The 19230-nt window shown below is 41.9% G+C and overlaps 1 protein-coding gene across 3 annotated transcripts in view; it reads right to left on the bottom strand.

Annotated features, from left to right (window-relative positions):
* The window catches only part of OTUD7A (OTU deubiquitinase 7A), a 369925-nt gene that overhangs the window by 181423 nt on the left and 169272 nt on the right, over positions 1 to 19230 (bottom strand). For 2 of the 3 annotated variants that reach the window (XM_086711362.1, XM_086711361.1), the window contains exon 2: positions 2926 to 3053. The exons of the other annotated variant lie outside the window; for it this stretch is intronic. The gene's annotated coding sequence lies outside the window, so the exon portion shown is untranslated. The remainder of the gene's footprint in view (positions 1 to 2925; positions 3054 to 19230) is intronic. 3 annotated transcript variants of the gene reach the window in all.

Raw genomic sequence — 19230 nt, 5'->3', positions numbered from 1 at the left:
CTGGGACCTGCAAGCTTTGGGGAAGGGCTTCTCCACAGGGGTCTTTTATCCTTGGCTGTTTCTATGTAATTTTCAAGAACACAGGTTAGGAGCATGCTACTCACTTAAGACCAGATAACTCAGGTTTCCAAGTGGACAGAGTTCCACAGGATGCACTGAGAAGAGAAGAAAGGCAGCTCTGATATTTCCACGCACATATTCGAATGAAACCCAAGTGATTTCCTCTGTGTTTATGCAGAACTGCACATCTGGGTTTTAACTGCGTTTCACTCAACCCGTAAACTATTGTGTTGTGCCTATATCATGGTCCCTTCTCCAAGGAGCTCATCAAAGGGACACAGAGATAAGTGGAGGGTTCCTGACATGTTAACAGCTAAAAAGGAGGAAGATAGGAGGAGGAGGCGGTGGTGAGCCTTCTGGGAGACTTCGGGTTTATGCCCATGTAGAGATGTTACATCTGGGTCTTCAGGGCCCATCCTCTGCCATGGCTAACCTCAGGGTGGCTGGTCTGGCATCACCCAGAAAGTAAGAGAATGGGTGACACCTCAGAGGGGCCTCAAGCTCAGCCTCGAAAGCCACAAGCCAGGAAACATGCAGGATGAAGCATGCATGCCTACAAAAAAGAAGGCTGGTTTCCTTCTTTATGGAAACCAGCCCTCGTGTGCTTTCAAAAAGTCACGGGGAAGGAATCCAGGCAAGTAAAATTTTTAGAGGATACTCTAAATTCAGATACTGTAGCTAAAAATGTTCTCCAAGGGCAGTCTTTTTGTTTGTTTTTTTAAGACAGCCTAATCCACGTCCATGTGTAGCTCCTAAACTAACATGTATTTTCTTGGTATAATTTCCAAAACATTCTCAAGGAAGATTCCAAGACAATGGAGCTCAAATAAACCCATGGGGACCTCATCTACACAGTAATACATCTAATAATCTTCAAACAAAAAGTCCCATCGCTTGCTAGTGACTGAAAGGCAAAACTGCGAGCAGACTAGGCAGATCCAAGCCCAGTGAGGGGAAGGAGCAAAGCAATGAGGAGTGCTAGAAATAACCAGAATGGCAGAGTGGATACCATTAGGATGCTTCTCACTGGTGAATGCTTCCTGTCTTGGGGATTTTGCATCTCTATGCAACCTTCTAACTTCAGGGACTTAAAAATATGACCACTCACATCCTGGGGAACCTCTGCCCTGTCATTCAGCATTATCAGCATTTTCGCTTAGGGTCTTATTCAGCTTTCAGGGATTACAGAAAATCTCAGGAGTGAAGCAGCATCCAGAGGCACTCAGCCTGTCCTCCCTGCCACTGATAATAAAAGCTAATACTAAATGAGGCCAACTGTGGGCTCCATCCCTGCCAGACACCCCGTGCAAGGGTTACTCTTTGCCTCCTAATTTTCATGATAAGGACACTGAGGGTTTATGAGATGAAGTATTTGCTCAAGGTCATCCAGTTAGTGTGTGCCAGAGATGGGATGCATATCAGACGTACACCCAGATGGTCTAATTTCAGAGTCCTTCTCTTGACTGCTTTGATATATCCCCTTGTGTGGCAGCTCACAACCACGGAAGAATGAAAAAAATAATGAAACCTATTGCAGGGAAGAAATGTGGTGCTGATTAACTGATTAGTTAAAAATCATCACACCACTGTCAATAAATGCTAATGTGGGTGAAAAATGGGCTAGGCAGGAGAATATTCACATGGTCTCAAAGTTCGCCCCACTGATTACTTATTAATTACAAGGGATAAAAACCAGTAACTTTATAAGGGAGAATTCTGGCAGAGACCATCTTAACCAGGTGAACAAACTTGTCATCACCATGCCCAGTTACAATGATATGGTGAACCCACTGCTGCAGTGTAAACACACAAAAAGTGTGTCTGCGCCTAGGGAGGAAGGAACAGCCAGGAAAATCCAGACTGTGAGACTCTGCTCAAAATAAATGGCTTATTAGGTTCTTCAACAACGTCAAAAATCAAAAAAGATAAAAGCAAAAGTAGCATTTTGATTTAGATTTAAAGACACCTAACCAAATTCAGGGCATGATATTTAACTGAATGCAAGATAGGGGAAAACAGCTACAAATAATATTTTGGGAACAACCAGAGGTATTTGAATACTATATGTTGGATAAGATTACTTTATCAATGCTAAATTCCCCAGTGATAATGGTACTACAGTTTTGAAGTAAAAAGCCAATAGACTTAGGAGATATTTGCCAAAGTATGTCATGATGTCTGCAACCTACTTTCAAATGATTCAGAGGAAAACACTAAACACACATATACGTACACACCTAAATATATATTCCATGTGTGTATGTGTGTGTGTCTATGTGGGTAAACAACTGGCAAATCTGAGCGAAGGATATATGGGTGCTCAGTTTCCATTTTTTTAATAGATTTGAAATTTATCAAAATAAAAGGCAGACAAAAAATAAAATGTTCATTCAAGGAGTCATAAGGCAAAAGCAATGCTATGCTTTTAATCAACTAGATGAAAATTACATTTTGGGATAAGAACTAAGAGGAAACATTAAAAAAGAAAATACTATGTGAAGGTGATAAGACTATTTTTGTTTATATTACTCTTACAGTAGTTTAAAAATCAATCATGGTAGCAACAGATGGCAACAGACTTAGTTGGTAAATTTTGTACTACGTATAAATCAAATCACTTATTGGTCATTTACTACAATCATGTTTTTCTTTTTTTGAGAATAACGTTTATTATTCTAATGCAATACCAAACTCATTTAATAATTTTCTGAATGAACTTTAGTGAACAAATAACACTATCCCTGGCGTTAGATCTGATTCCCAGACAATTTTCTCCAAGGACCACTACAAGTGCTGTTGCTAGAGGTGTTGACTGCCTTTGTCCCTCTGGCACAGTCACTAGGAACCCATGAACACGGGACTTACTTTTCAGACAGTGTGATTCTCTGGGGGTGTGTGGCAATCAGGCAGCCAGGGCAATGCTGCACCGTCCCTGCTGGAAATGGCCCATTGTTGCCCCAGTAGATGGTGTGGGACCACAACCCCTGAGGGCTCTGGAAAAGACAACAAGGATAAAGCAGAATGTTCACATTTCATTAAAAATGACAATTTAAAACTTCAGTGTTATGAATAATTTTTAATACATTTTAAAATTAAAATGTGAATATTTCAAAGTTAAAAGTGATTTTAAATATTCAATGTGAACTTGAAATGGTCTTGATAGTGAACCCCATATCTCTGAATCTCCCTTCTTAACACACCACCCCACCCTTTAAATTTTAAATAAATGCAGGCATCTAGAGGCACATCAGGATACACGCATGGGACAAGTCTGCTCAGTGGGGAAGTGTGAGAAGTGGCTGTGGGTTAGAACACAGAAGAAGTTCATGCACTGTGCTGATGTTCCAGAAGATGTACACAGTCCTTCCCAGAGGGACTCCTAGACCAAAGCCTGACTTCTGACATTCCATGAGAACCTTGGGTGGTGTGGTCTATGAGGAGTCTCAAAGTTAGGAAGCTGTTCATAATCCCTACCTGGACCATGGGGTATCTAAGCAGTCATGGTGATGACCACACCCTGGTCCTGACAGGATGCAGAGTGCTCCACGTGAAGGGCAGAGTGTCATGAACAGCATTGTGAATAGAGAGGGTCCCTGTGGACTACACCTTGTTCCAAGTGGGCACACCTTGTGCCACAGCATCTTGACTCCTGAGATCCACTCACTTATATGCAATGTAGAGTTTTCTTGCAAGCGTCATAACCCTAGGACACTCTTAAGCTAGGAGGACTGTGACTTCACAGGCACAGGGAGGGTACTAGGTCACATATGGGCACCCTACATAGACCCACATGTGGTACAGGAACCCCGCTTTCCTACATGATAACACTTAGACTCTGGGTGAAGTCCAAGGATCCTGCCTGTGTCTATGGAATGCCCCTGTCCAGTGGTGTGCCCTGAGGCCTGGAATGATGTGTCTTGTCCCCACAGTTCCCAAGTACCCTGAGGTTCCAGATTCCTAGCTGGCTTCCCCTTTCACATCTCCCACCCAGATGGAGAAATCACCAATCTTCATACGCATAGGTGCTTTACTTTCAACATTTCGAAGCTAACATGATTTCTCTCTTTTTGGTGGTTTCTATTACTAATATAAAATATTTTGGTCTTGTGTATATATTCCCACCTTGAATTATACTCTACTGCTTATCTTACTGCTCCTTGTTCTTTTTGTAATGTTGCTTGTGATAGTTTTGCTTATTCCTTTATAGTTTTACCTCTTTAGGCCATCTTTTTTTTCAGCTGTGTCTTATCTAAAAACATTATAGATAAAATTTAATCCTTTATTCAATTTCAGAGTAGCTGTACTTTAGTTGGGGAATTTAATCTGTTCATTTTTATTTTTTGAGTAGCATTAAGAGTAAGGTAGGTAGATGACTGGTGTATTTGGCTCATTCTTCATCATCTGTTTTAGTGTTTTCTACTCCTCAAATTTTATGGTGTTAATTTCTTTACTGTCTTCAGCTGACTTGATTGGTCTTATTTTTCTTGTAATTTTTTTAGAAGTTATATATCTTATTTTTACTTCTAGCATTTATCTTAAGTTTGTTACACATATAGGTATATTAATTTTTTTTTACCTTGAGAATTGATGAACAGATATTAGCCTCTAATTTCCAAACAGAATTTAAGACAATTATTTCAATGTAATTCCCTTCCCTTGCTATCTGTTATATTTTGTTTAAATTATTTAAAATACTCTGAATTGCTTTTAATTTTCATGCTTGTAGTTTCTGAAGAATAATTTCTTAACAGTTGCATTAAGCTTCATGGCTACATTGTTAAATTACAATATGTGACTGCATTTTCCTGTTGTTAATTAATCATGTATAATTTATGTATCTTTTGTTTCTACTTTATTGAATTAATTTTTTTATTTTACTATAGGGAGTCTCTGAGTACCTCTTTCAAAATGGTTTCATGGATAATACATTTTCTGAATTCTTAAATAGAAATGGGAAGACACTAATATAAAAGAATAAGAATCAATATTGTCAGAACAATTTTGATAAAGAGAGCAAAGTTGGAGATATAATAGTTCCTGATTTCAAAACTTACTACAAAGCTATAGGAATCAAAACAGTGTTATATGCATGTAAAGACAGACATACAGAATGATGGGATAGAATGGAGAGTCCAGAAACAAGCTCTCACATCTATGGCCAAATGATTTTTCAATAAGAGTACCAAGACTATTCAATGGGGAAAGGACAATCTCTTCAACAAATGGTGTTAGGAAAACTGGATATCCACATGAAGAATGAAGTTGGGTCTTCACCTGATACCATATATAAAAATTAACTCAAAATGAACCAAAGACCTATATGTAAGAGCTAAATCTATAAAACTCTTAGAAGAAAATTAGGAGAAAAGCTTCATGATGTTGGATTTGGCAAAGATTTCTTGGGGATGACACCAAAGCATAAGCAATAAAATTAAAAAAAAATGGACTTAACCAAATTAAAAAGTTCTGTGCATCCAAAGACACCATGAACAGAGTGAAAAAAAGGCAACCCATAGAATGAGAGGAAATATTTGCAAATCATATATGTGATAAGGGATTAATATCCAGAATACATAAAGAACTCCTACAGCTCAACCTAAAACCCAAACAGCCCCATTCAAAAATAAGAAAGGACCTGAGTAGCCATTTCTCCAAAGAAGATATAAAAATGGCCAATAAGCACAAGAAAATATGCTCAACATCACTCATCATCAGAGAAATGCAAACCCAAACCACAATGAGATACCCTTTCATACACATTAGAATGGTTATTATAAAAAATAAAAAAAAAATCACAAGTGTTGGTGAGCATGTACAAAAATTGGAACCTTGTGCATTGCTGGCAGGAATGTAAAACAATATAGGGGTTCTTCAAAAAAATAAACATAGAATTACCACATGATCCAACAATGCCACTTCTGGGTGTATGTCCACAAGAAGTGAAAGCAGGGGCTTGTATGCCCATGTTCACAAGCAGAATTATTCACAATAGCTAAGTGTGCTGGGACAGGCACAGAAGGGGTGGCTTTATTTTTGGGTCTCCCTGAGAGCTTTAAGAGAAATTTTTTTTTTTCTTGGAAGTGAGTTTTAATTCACATATTGACCGTCAATTAGTCTGTCACTCAGGAAGGCACAAAAAAAGCATTGAGGTCTCAGGCCAACTAGTATGCAGTTTTGTTTTTGGTTCTCTAATGGAATCAAAACGGTTCTCTAATGGAATCAAAATTTGCAGCATGTCCTGGCTAAATTCTAAGCAAATTTAAATTCAGGAAAAGTCTGTGACAACTTCCTGTAAATAAAGGGGAGATGTGCTTTTTACACCCTGATATTGTAAGTGCAAAATATGTCCATAAAAAATTATGTGAAGGTTTGGTAGGCTGAAATGCTTTTTAAAATGCAAGTTCCTATAGAGGGAAATGCAAGAAAATTTCCAGTGATTTAACAGCAATAAAGATCAGGAACACAATGAGGAGGGGGGAAAGGCTATCAGCCAAAACAAAGGGAAAGACCAATGCTTTGTGGGAACTATCATCCTAGGAGAACAATAGTTTCTAAAATAAAATAGCCATTTTAGACCTGTATCTATCTTAGTTCCAAAAGGTGGAATGTGGCTAGGTTGCAGACATCATCACATTAAGTCTTGTGGTGCCTTTTATGACACCCCTGAATGTGGACAGAGGGCCTAGGAGTGTGCTTGGAAACCATGGATACAGTGCATGTATGGAAGCTTCTGGGTGAGAACTTAGATCCATAACTCCCACATTAAGGTAGAGAGAGGCTGTTCCTGCTGGATTCTCTTCCCCTCACCCCACCTTTACTCTTTTGCAGAGTCAACTGGAAAGGCATCTGGGATGACCTGGGATTGGTACCAGCAGAGTCCCCTGCCAGTGTGCAGTCCTGGGAAGCCATTTCACCCCTGCTTCATCCATTACCTTGGGGCTTGGACTGTTTCAAGGCTCCTGGTGAAGACTGACAGGGACAGCCTCTGAAAATACTCTTGGGACCTGAAAGGGCTTAAAACTGTAAAGGGATGTTATTCTAAGGTAAAATGCAGGCACACAGGGGCTAAAGATGAAAGAAATTCAGACATGCTCCAGGTTTGGCTGCTAAGAAACAGCAAGTACAAGATGGGTTGCCACTGTCCAGCAGGGTAGCCAAGGTTGGCAGCTGCCCAGCGACTGTCCGTGGAACTCCAGGGCACACCCAGGGACTTGTGTGAATGCTCTCTCTGGCATTTTCCCTCAGACTACCCAGACTCTGGGCTTCCTGCTCCCTCTCATGCCTCCAACTCCCACCCAGCTTTTGCTGTAATTTTTCATCTGGTTCCCCAACCTATCCCAACACTCCTAACCCTTTGCAAGCCAGGGTCCCTTCAAGCCCCACTTCCCTCAAGAAATCTTTGCTGATCACTGAACCATAAAACTTTTAATAAGCACCTATTTTACCTATTTTAATGAGTTGCAGGCAGTGGGGCAGAAATAAAGTTGACTGGTTTTTGCCCTCATGTTCCCCATGGCCTGAAACAGGAGACAGGTAGGAAAACCAATACCTGCAGAACAGCATGCTCTCTGATCAGTGACCCTGAGTCTAGGGGAAGTTGTGGTGCTTTGTGCCATCTGCCTCAGGGGCCAGGGGAGTTTTCAGAGAGAGAGACACTTGGCCTGGAGCTTGAACCCTACAGAATTCCCAAGAGAAGTGGGGGAGGGAACTGGTGTTGGTTGAGTGACATGCTCTGGATGAAGTGATTAGAAGTCCTCTCAGGTCCTCTCACAAATATAGCTGAGAAAAGGGGCTCCGAGGGACACACAGACCTGTCCTTCCACTGTCCCAAGTAACAAGGGACCATAAGGAAAGCTAAGGGCAAGGCACAAGCTAGCACAACATTCCCGCTCCCCAGGTGGGATATGTGTGATATTCCTCAGGCATTTCTGGCTGAGGAAAAAAGGAAAGGAAAGAAAACAAAGGGTTAACTGATAGAGATCACAGTCATACAGGACATGACTCTCCCATCAGTTTACAAGTATCTTAGTAAATTAACAAGAAAAAGGCAATCTTTTTTTAAAAAATTTTTTTTTCAACGTTTATTTATTTTTGGGACAGAGAGAGACAGAGCATGAACGGGGGAGGGGCAGAGAGAGAGGGAGACACAGAATCGGAAACAGGCTCCAGGCTCTGAGCCGTCAGCCCAGAGCCTGACGCGGGGCTCGAACTCCCGGACCTCGAGATCGTGACCTGGCTGAAGTCGGACGCTTAACGGACTGCGCCACCCAGGCGCCCCATGGAAAAAGGGAATCTTATCAACAACCTAATCTCCAGAAACCTACAGACTCAGTTTCCTGGAGCCCCAACATCACGCTCCCCTCCATAGTGATGTGGGGAACAGGCAAGAAGGGGATGGTAGGTAAAACTAAATTTCCTTATAACCTGCAGCCAATTGACAAATACTTGGGGCAAATGCAGAATGCAACATTTCTCTAGGAACCCCCCTAGTGTCTAATGTTGATGCCTTACTAGAGGGAAAATAACCTTAGCTTGAGAATAGCAAGGCCCCTGGCATTTTATGAGTCCTCTTTAGCATAGCAAAGTCCTCCTGGAGGCCACCCCTTTGCCTTTAGCTCCCCAACTCCCGAAGTATATACCCAGTCACTCTTCACACCCTCAGTGAAGTAATTTCTGCCCACAGGTTCTGTTCCCATGGTTTAATAAAATCACCTTTTTGCACCAAAGATGTCAAGAATTCTTTATTGGCCATCAGCTCCAAACCCTCACCAATCCAAAACCTCATCACAAGGAGGTCCTCCACGGGCCACTCTCTCACCCTGTGGCTTAGCTCTGTTTGCTCATGGCCCACAATCCATCCTCTTCCTGCCCATACATGCTATGTCTGTTGTGCCATCCAGGGGGCCAGGGGGCTGTGTGCCTACCAGGAGAGCCCACTAGACAGCTCCACAAGGGGAAAGTTCAAAGAAGAGTTAGCCAGGGTGGCTCAGAAGGGTGAGTCAGACCCTACAGCTGCTGGCCTAAGGAGTCCCTGCCACCCAGGTAAAGCACAGTATACAAGGTGGTGATGGGGGGGATCCAGGAGGCAGTAGCCTCTGTTTCCTGGAAGGGGTGGGTGACTGGTGTCTGGGTCAACTTGGAGAGCCTGGGGCCAGGTGGCTGAGGACTTAAGAGGAACCACAACAAGGAGAGAAGAAGAAAAGGGAAGAAGGAATGGGAAGTCTTGTCGTTCTGTGAAACGGTGTCTGTCATGGGTTATGGCGCCAGGCATCCACTTACACCCTCTCTGGGGAACTGTCATTTCTAAGATTGTGTCTATGTCTCCCCAGAGGAAGAGGGTGTCACTGCCCTCCCCTGCTTCCTGACTCCACAGCTGTCCCCACTCCTCAGGTCTAAAATGGATTGATCCCTTTTCTTATAGCTTCTCCTTGCTTCAAATTGCCTAAGCACAATCTACATTTGACCTTCACCTGGACCCTGAGGCCCAGTGGTGGGTCAAGGTGACACCAGGACTTCATAGACTCCTCCCCTTTGCCCTGCCTGCTTCCCATGGCAGTTCCTTCTTGTCTCTGACAATTCTTTGAAAGAATATTCCTCATCCTATCACTCATCCTCTTTATTTTCTGTGCATAATCTGCAATTACCCTGTTTGTCTGTTTACTCATATGTGATTGAGAGAATATCACTAGACTGTCCATGCAGGCTGTGACCAGGGTCATCCTGAAGCCTGGCACACAGAGGCAGCAATTATGGGACAATGTATGGGGGCTTGTCCAGAGCTTCTACTAGCTGTCAAAGCAAGTGATGCTGGTACTGCTGCTAGGAAATCAAACTTGCTGGCCATTCCCTAGCACTGCCTTTCACTGCAACACCCCATCTTACGATTCCCAAAAGACGTTAGTCAGTCCGCCCAGGACAACCCAGCAAAGTGTCTAGCTGTGACTCCTGCTGAATTCACTCACTCTGTCCCTGTCCTTCCAGGTTTGCCATGCCCAGGGCATTTTTTATTTTTAAATTTTTGAAGGTGGCAATCTACAGACATTTTATTAGCAAAAGGAAACAAACATGCTTGCAGCAGAGAAAGATAGGGGATCCTCCTTTCCCCTCAAGGGCATCATTAGACCTTTAAAGAAAGGCAGGTTAAAACAGTGTGAGAGTAGACCCCAGGGCCTCAAGCAGGTTGAAATCCAACAGCGGTGATCTGTGCTGTGCAGTGTCAACCTCATACTCATCTAGAGCTGCTTGGAATCGGGCAGATGTGGAGCCACAGAATATGCAGCGCTCCTCCACCTCAGGAAACTGGACACTCTGGCTCTCTGAGACCAATTCCTGTACTGTAGCCAATGTCACATGTGCTAGTCTCTGGGTCCTAGCTGGTGCTCCCTGTCACCTAGAAGTGAGTCCTTGAGTCCCTATTGCTTCCTCTTGCCTGGGTCCAGGAGGACAGGAACTACAAAGGACAAATGTCTGAATGTCCCCTTCCTCAATGTCTGAATGTCCCCTTCCTCCTACTTTAACATAAGATTCCTTTTGTTCCATAGTCTCCAGAGAGCTCAACAGGAACCCAGAATGGGGGGGGGGTGGTGCGGAGGGTCCCTGGCTTCCCACAGGGGAGAGGGAGGCCAGAGGGATGCCTGAACAGTGAACACATGGTGCAGCTCCTAAGGTGGGATGTGGGAGAGCCTGGGGTGGGTGCTGAGCCAGACACAATCAGTTCAATCCCCACATGGCTGCTCACTAGTTCTGTGACCTCAAGAGAGTTTCTTGACTTCTCTGTGCATCACTTGATATTCAGTAATAATAGGACCTACCTCACAGGGAGGCTCTGAGTATGAAACGGCTTAAAACTGAATGCTCTACACAGCTTTGTTTTCATGCACAGTTCCCCTCTTAGCTACATGGGACATGGGCACCTGGCCTTTGCGTGTCTCCTGCCTCCTCTGTAATGCCCAGATCACTTCCTGACAGCTCATCTCCAGCAGCCCCCATTGTCCTGAGCCCCCCAGCCCCTACTTACCTCCCCTCTGCCTGGGTCTGGGAGCAGGACTGGATGTTTGGGCCAGCCTTCCCATCTCCCTCTCCCCCTCCTCCTCTCTGGGTAGAGGGTGAATGAGCAATGCACTAATTAAGTCCTATGCAAATTAAAGCTGGGACTACTGGTTGTAGAAGATTCTCAGCCTGCAAGCACTTCTCTTCAGGGAATTCAACATTATCTCCCCTCCTCTACAGAGGGCACTGTGCCTAATGATATCTCATACATCCTGCGCTAGACTGTGGGGTCAGCACTGAGTGCATTTGGGAAAATGCAAACAATGTTCATAACATGTCACAACCTTCCTAGACAGGCTGAGCTCTGACTATAATAGTATTCTCCACCTACGGGTTTAAAGGTAAATTAGAACATGGCAGAGAAGTAGGAGGACCCAAAGTTCCCTCATCCCTCAAACACAGCAGTATTGAGGCCAAAGGACTTTGAATTCCAAGAGCCTGGGCCGCAGGGCGACAAATATGTCTCCAGGGGCCCACAAGGACAACCTGTAGGGCCATAGGTGCATGACTGTGAACTGGGAGAGATAAAAATGGGCCACACAGGCATGGATGGGAGGGATGCACTTCTGCGGAGAGACAAAGGGAAGAGAAAGAGAGGCTTGGAAAGCATAGGACTGTATCTGGACAAGAGAAAAACCATGGACCAGGATGGACCAAGATCCAATCTCTAACTGTGGGCCTTTCTCCAGACTGGGGGCAGCTGCCCTGTTTGCGCACCTGGGGAGGAGGGGAGCCAGCCCTGGGCTCAGTAACTCATTCAGAGGCACAGTCTGCAGTGGGAGAAAGCAATCCCCTCCCTGGAATGCAATGGGAAGAAGGTTCAAAGGACAAAGGCTGCCTGCACCTGCCAGCCAGAAGTCATATATCTGCGGTGCAGAGCGGCACTTCCCCGGAACTGGGGCACATGGAGAGGGACCCTTTAAGACATTGGGGTTTAAGTCCCAGCCGAGCACAGGGAGGCATGCGAGTCAGTGGAGTGGAACTCATTTGCACCAATGGCATTGCGAGGATGGCTTGAACAGAGTGGTTTGGGACACGTGGTCTGTGGAGGAGAGACTGGGGTGTCGCCACTTTTCTCCTTATCACCAACAAGGTGGGGCTTCAGGGAATGGACAGTGGTCCCACAGGGGAGGCAAGACCTGCCTATACTAAACCATGCCCTTCCGTGCCTGGTAACTGCATATCTACTGGAGTGGGACTGACACTGAACCAGACAGCACCTCCTCCAGACCAACATGGCCACCAGTTCCAAGGCACCCAGTGGTTTTCCATTCCCTGATTTAATTTTTTGACAATTCTTATTATATATTTATATATACGTATATATATGTGTGTGTGTGTGTGTGTGTGTGTGTGTGTGTGTATACGTGTATATATATATACATATATGGACCATATGTATATATATACATATATGGACCATATATGTGTGTGTGTGTGTATACATATATATATATATATGGACCATATATGTATGTGTGTGTGTGTATATATATATATATATATATATATGGACCATATATGTATGTGTATATATATATATTTCTTCCTTTTATCCTTATTTCTTTCCTCCTCTAGTCTAGTTATTCTGGTTGTTGGCTTATTTAAGCAGACATATTTAATCTATTCTCTTTATACCTGTTCTATAACTCCTTCTTTATTTTCCTCTCTCTTTTTCTGGACTAAGCCATATAGTTTCTCTGCCTGGTCAATTTTCTTTTCTTTTCTTTTTCTCTGCCTCTGTCATTTCTCTCTTTGTATGGGATAAGGCCTCTTCCATCAACAATGCCCCACCCTGTTGTTTTGCTGTAGCTGGTATTTTTGTTTTTTTTTTCCCGTTTTTGTTTGTTTGTTTGTTTGTTTGTTTTCTTTTCTAGGGCTACCTCAATGAACAAATCAAAGCACACCTGGTGGAGGGTCCAAAACACCACTATGAGTAGGGAGATAAAGCAACCAGAGTCACAACAACAGAGAGCAAGTAACACACTCCAAGAAACATCTCCTGAAGGGCCAGGTCCTGGACAGTATATGACTTCTCTTTAATATAGCAGTGCTCACAGGTACAGGACACATAGCAAGCTTTTAAAACACATAAGGGACAGAAAACTAGCCAAAATGAAGAAATGGAAGAATTCTCCTCAAAAGAAATTCCAGGAAGAAATGACAGCTAAAGAATTGATCAAAACGGATATAAACAATATAACTGAAAAAGAATGTAGAATAATAGTCAAAAGATTAATCGCTGGGCTTGAAAAAAGCATAGAAGACAACAGAGAATCTATTGCTGCAGAGATCTAGGAACTAAAAATAATCATAGTGAATTAAAAAATGTTGTAAATGAGGTGCAAAATAAACTAGATGAGGTGACAGTGAGAACTGAAGAGGCAGAGGGGAGAATAAGTGAAATAGAAGATAAAATTATGGAAAAAGATGAAGTTGAGAAAGAGAGGGAGAAAAAAAAATTCTGGACCATGAGGGGAGATTTAGAGAAGTAAGTGATTCAATGAAACATAATAATATCTGTATCATAGGAGTTCCAGAAGAAGAATAAGAGATAGAAAGGGGTGGAAGGTGTACTTGAACAAATCATAGTTGAGAACTTCCCCAATCTGGGGAAGGAAACAGACACTGAAACCCAGGAGGCACAGAGAACTCCCTTCAGACATAACTTGAATCAATCTTCTGCATGACATAGCATAGTGAAACTGGCAAAATACAAAGATAAAGAGAGAATTCTGAAAGAGCTAGGGACAAATGGGCCCTAACCTACAAGAGTAGAAGAAGACTTATATACCAAAACTTGGCAGGCCAGAAAGGAGTAGCAGGAAATATTCAATGTGCTGAATAGGAAAAATATGCAGTCAAGAATCCTTTATCCAGGAAGGCTGTCATTCAGAATAGAAGGTGAGATAAAGGTTTTCCCAAACAAAAACTGAAGGAGTTCATTACCACTAAACCAGCCTTACAAGAGATCCTAAGGGGGATTCTGTGAGTGGAATGTTACAAAGACCACAAACGACCGGAGACATCACTATAAGCATGAAACCTACAGATAACACAATGACTCTAAACCCATATCTTTCAATAATAACACTGAATGTAAATGGACTAAATGCTCCAATCAAAAGACATAGGGTATCAAAATGGATAAAAAAAAGACCCATTTATTTTCTGTCTACAAGAGACCCATTTTAGAACTGAGGACACCTTCTGATTGAAAGTGAGGGTATAGAGAACCATCTACTATGCTACTGGAAGTCAAAAGAAAGCTGGGGTAGCCATACTTATATAAGACAAACTAGATTTTAAATCAAAGGTTGTAACAAGATATGAAGAAGGGCATTATATCATAATTATGGGGTCTATCCATCAAGAAGAGCTAACAATTATAAATGTTTATGCACCCAATTTGGAGGCACCCACATGTATAAAACAATCACAAACATATGCAATCTTATTGGTAAGAATATGGTAATTACAAGGGACTTTAATACTCCACCTACAACAATGGACAGATCATCTAGACAGAAAATCAATAAAGAAACAATGACCCTGAATGATACACTGCACCAGATGGACTTGACAGATATATTCAGAGCTTTTCATCCTAAAGCAGCGGAATACACATTCTTTTTGAGTGCACAGGGAACATTCTCCAAGACAGATCACATATTGGGTCACAAAGCAGCCCTCAATAAATATAAAAGAATTGAGATCATACCATACACATTTTCAGATCACAATGCTATGAAACTTGAAATTAACCACAGGAAAAAGTTTACAAAACCTCCAAATGCATGGAGGTTAAAGAACGTCCTATTAAAGAATGAATGTGTCAACCAGGCAATTACAGAAGAAATTAAAAAATATATGGAAACAAATGAAAATGAAAACACAACAGTCCAAATGCTTTGGGATGCAGCAAAAGCAGTCCTAGGAGGAAAATACATTGCAATGCAGGCCTATCTCAAGAAAACAAGAAAAATCCCAAATACAAAATCTAACAGCACACCTAAAAGAACTAGAAGCAGAACAACAAAGAAACCTCAAGGCCAGCAGAAGAAGAGAAATAATAAGGATCAGAGAAGAAATAAACAATACAGAATTAAAAAAAAAAAAAGAAATCAATGAAACTAAGAGCTGTTGTTTTGAAAAAAAAAAAAAAATGATAACCCCCTAGCCAGATTTCTCAAAAAGAAAAGAGAGAGGACCCAAGTAGATAAAATCACAAATGAAAATGGATTTATCACAACCAATCCCTCAGAAATACAAGCAATTATCAGAGAACATTATGAAAAATTGTATGCCAACAAATTGGACAACCTGGAAGAAACTGACAAATTCCTAGATACCACATACTACTGAAACTTAAATGGGAAGAAATAGAAAACTTGAACAGACCCATTACTAGTGAAGAAATTGAATCAGTCATCAAAAGTCTCCCAACAAATAAGAGTCCTATACCAGATGGCTTCCCAGGGGAATTCTACCAGACATTTAAAGCAGAGTTAATACGTATCTTTCTTAAGTTGTTCCAAAAAATATAAATGGAAGGAAAACTTCCAGACTCATTCTCTGAAGCCAGCATTACCTTGATTCCCAAACCAGACAGAGATCCCACTAAAAAGGAGATTTACAGGCAAATATCCCTGATGAACATGGATGCAAAAATTCTCAACAAGATACCAGCAAATCGAATTCAACAGCATATAAAAAGAATTATTCACCATGAACATATGGGATTCATTCCTGGGCTGCAGGGTTGTTCAATATTTGCAAATCAATCAATGTGATACATCACATTAATAAAAGAAAGGATAAAAAACATTTACCCTGTCAACAGATGCAGAAAAAGCATTTGACAAAAGACAGCATTCTTTTTAATAAAAACACTCAAGAAAGTCGGCAAAGAAGGAATATACCTAAACATCATAAAAGCCATTTCTGAAAAGCCCACAGCTAATATCATCCTCAATGGGGAAAAATGGAGAGCTTTCCTCCTGAGATCAGGAACATGTCAGGGATATTCACTCTCACCACTGTTGTTTAACATAGTGTTGGAAGTTCTAGCATTGGCAATCAGAAAACAAAATGAAATAAAATGCTTCAAAATTGGCAAAGAAGTCAAACTTTCATTTTTCGCAGACGTCATGATACTCTACATGGACAGCCAAAAGGATACTAGAACTGATACATAAATTCAGCAAAGTTGCAGGGTATAACATCAATGTAAGGAAATCAGTTGCATTTCTATACACCAATAATGAAGCAACAGAAAGAGAAATAAAGAAACTGATCCCATTTACAATTGCACCAAGAACAATAAAATACCTAGGAATAAACTTAACCAAAGATGTAAAAGATCTGTATACTGAAAACTATCAAAAACTTATGAAGGAAATTGAAGAAGACACAAAGAAATGGAAAAACATTCCATGCTCATAGATTGGGGGAATAAATATTGTTAAAATGTCAATACTACCAAAAGTAATCTACACATTCAATGCAATCCCAATCAAAATTGCACCAGCATTCTTCTTAAAATTAGAACAGGGGCGCTTGGTGGCTCAGTCGGTTAAGCGGCCGACTTCGTCTCAGGTCATGATCTCGCGGTCTGTGAGTTAGAGCCCCGTGTCGGGCTCTGTGCTGACAGCTCAGAGCCTGGAGGCTGTTTCAGATTCTGTGTCTCCCTCTCTCTGACCCTCTCCCGTTCATGCTCTGTCTCTCTCTGTCTCAAAAATAAATAAACATTAAAAAAAAACTAGAACAAACAATCCTAAAATTTGTATGGAACCACAAAAGACCCCAAATAGCCAAGGTAATATCGAAAAAGAAAACCAAAGCGGGAAGCATCACAATCCCAGACTTTAGCCTCTACTACAAAGCTGTAATCATCAAGACAGTATGGGATTGGCACAAAACAGACACACAGGCCAATGGAATAGAATAGAGAACCCAAAATTGGACCCACAAATGTATGGCCAACTAATCTTTGACAAAGCAGGAAGAGTATCCAATGGAAACAAGACAGTCTCTTTAGCAAATGGTGCTGGGAGAACAGGACAGCAACATGAAGAAAAATGAATCTAGATCATTTTTTTTAACCATACACAAAAATAAACTCAAAATGGAAGCAAGACCTAAATGTGAGACAGGAAACCATCAAAACCCTAGGGGAGAGAGCAGGCAACAACCTCTTTGACCTCAGCCGCAGCAATTTCTTGCTTAAAACATCTCCAAAGGCAAGGGAATTAAAAGCAAAAATGAAATACGGGACCTCATCAAGATAAAAAGCTTCTGCACTACAAAGGAAACAATCAACAAAACTAAAAGGCAACCAGGAGAATGGTAGAAGATATTTGCAGATGACATATCAGATAAAGGATTAGTATCTAAAATCTATAAAGAACTTACCAAACTCAACACCCGAAAAACAAATAATCCAGTGAAAAAATGGGCAGAAGACATGAACAAACACTTTTTCCAAAGAAGACATCCCAATGGCCAACAGACACATGAAAAGATGCTCTATGTCACTCATTATCAGGGAAACACAAATGAAAACCATGCTGCGATACCACCTCACACCCATTAGAGTGGCTAAAATTAACTACTCAGGAAACAACAGATGCTGGCGAGGCTGTAGAGAAACGGGAACCCTTTTGCACTGTTGGTGGGAATACAAACTGGTGCAGTCACTCTGGAAAACAGTGTGGAGATTCCTCAAAAAATTAAAGATAAAACTACCCTACGACCCAGCAACAGCACTACTGGGAATTTATCCAAAGGATACAGGAGTGCTGATTCATAGGGGCACATGTACCCCAATGTTTATAGCAGCACTTTCAACAACAGCCAAATTATAGAAAGAGCCTAAATGTCCATCAACTGGTGAATGGATAAAGAAGATGTGGTTTATATATACAATGGAATACCACTTGAATATGAGAAAGAATGAAATCATGCCATTTGCAGCAACGTGGATGGAACTGGAAGGTATTATGCTTAAGTGAAATATGTCAGTCAGAGAAAGACATATTATATGTGTTCACTCATATGTGGATCTTGAGGAACTTAACAGAAGACCATGGGGGAAGGGAAAGGAAAACATAGTTACAAAGAGAGAGGGAGGGTGGCAAACCATAAGAGACTCTTAAATAAAGAGAACAAAAAGGGGGTTGTTGGTGGGTTGGGGGAGAGGGGAAAATGGGTGATGGGCATTGAGGAGGGCACTTGTTGGGATGAGCACTGGGTGTTTTATGTAAGCAATGAACCATGGGATTCTACCCCAAAACCAAGAGCACACTTTACACACTGTATGTTAGCCAATTTGACAATAAATTATATTAAAGAATATAAAGGTAAATTAGACTTCATGTGGCACTAACTGGGCAGTGGGCTAGGCCAGGTCAGGGTCAGGTGAACCTAGGAGCTGTGGGCAGAGGGCCCAGGCAAGAATGGGAAGGCATGCCTTCTCTGCTTCTAGGGCCAAGAAAGTCCACTCATAAGCCAGATGCTGGCCCAGCATGGGCAAAAGCAACATTACTTTGTTGTCCTCTATCCAAGTCAGAGCACAGCACTTAGATAGGTGGACCTGGGGAGCTTAGGTGACTGAGGTGCCAGGCAGGTGGTAACTGTGATTTGGGTACCAGATGGCCAGCAGCACAGCAGTCTGGAAGCCTATCTGACTCAATGCAATGTCATCTTAACGCTGTTCTGGGGTTTGGCACCTCCCCAGCCAGGTCAGCCCACTGCAAGAGAGGGTCCTACAGGACCAGGATGTGACTCCATGTGGCCACAAAGGCACATGGTTGCTGGTTTTAGGGCTTTGGAAGCAATTGCAGAGGTTTTGAGAAGAATCAGAACTATAGTTGCTTAAAATGGAAGAGTTTTCTGTTTGACTTTGAAGCAGAAAAGAACTTTTTTGAGTGTTTCCAATGTGCTAGCCACATTCCATATGCTTCATGCTTACATTTCACAAAAAAACCCACACTCTAGGGGCAAGCATGCCCCCTTTAAATACCACCTCTCCTATGCCCAGAGGGGTTAAGAAATGTGACCAAGGTCACACAGTAATCACCTAGAATCTGAATGGCAAAATCAAAGCCTGTGCTTTAGCAT

This window comes from Puma concolor, chromosome B3 (genome assembly GCF_028749965.1).
Source record: "Puma concolor isolate L17-30 chromosome B3, mPumCon1.1.hap2, whole genome shotgun sequence".
Classification (NCBI taxonomy): domain Eukaryota; kingdom Metazoa; phylum Chordata; class Mammalia; order Carnivora; family Felidae; genus Puma; species Puma concolor.
This window is presented reverse-complemented; position numbering and strand designations above follow the sequence as displayed.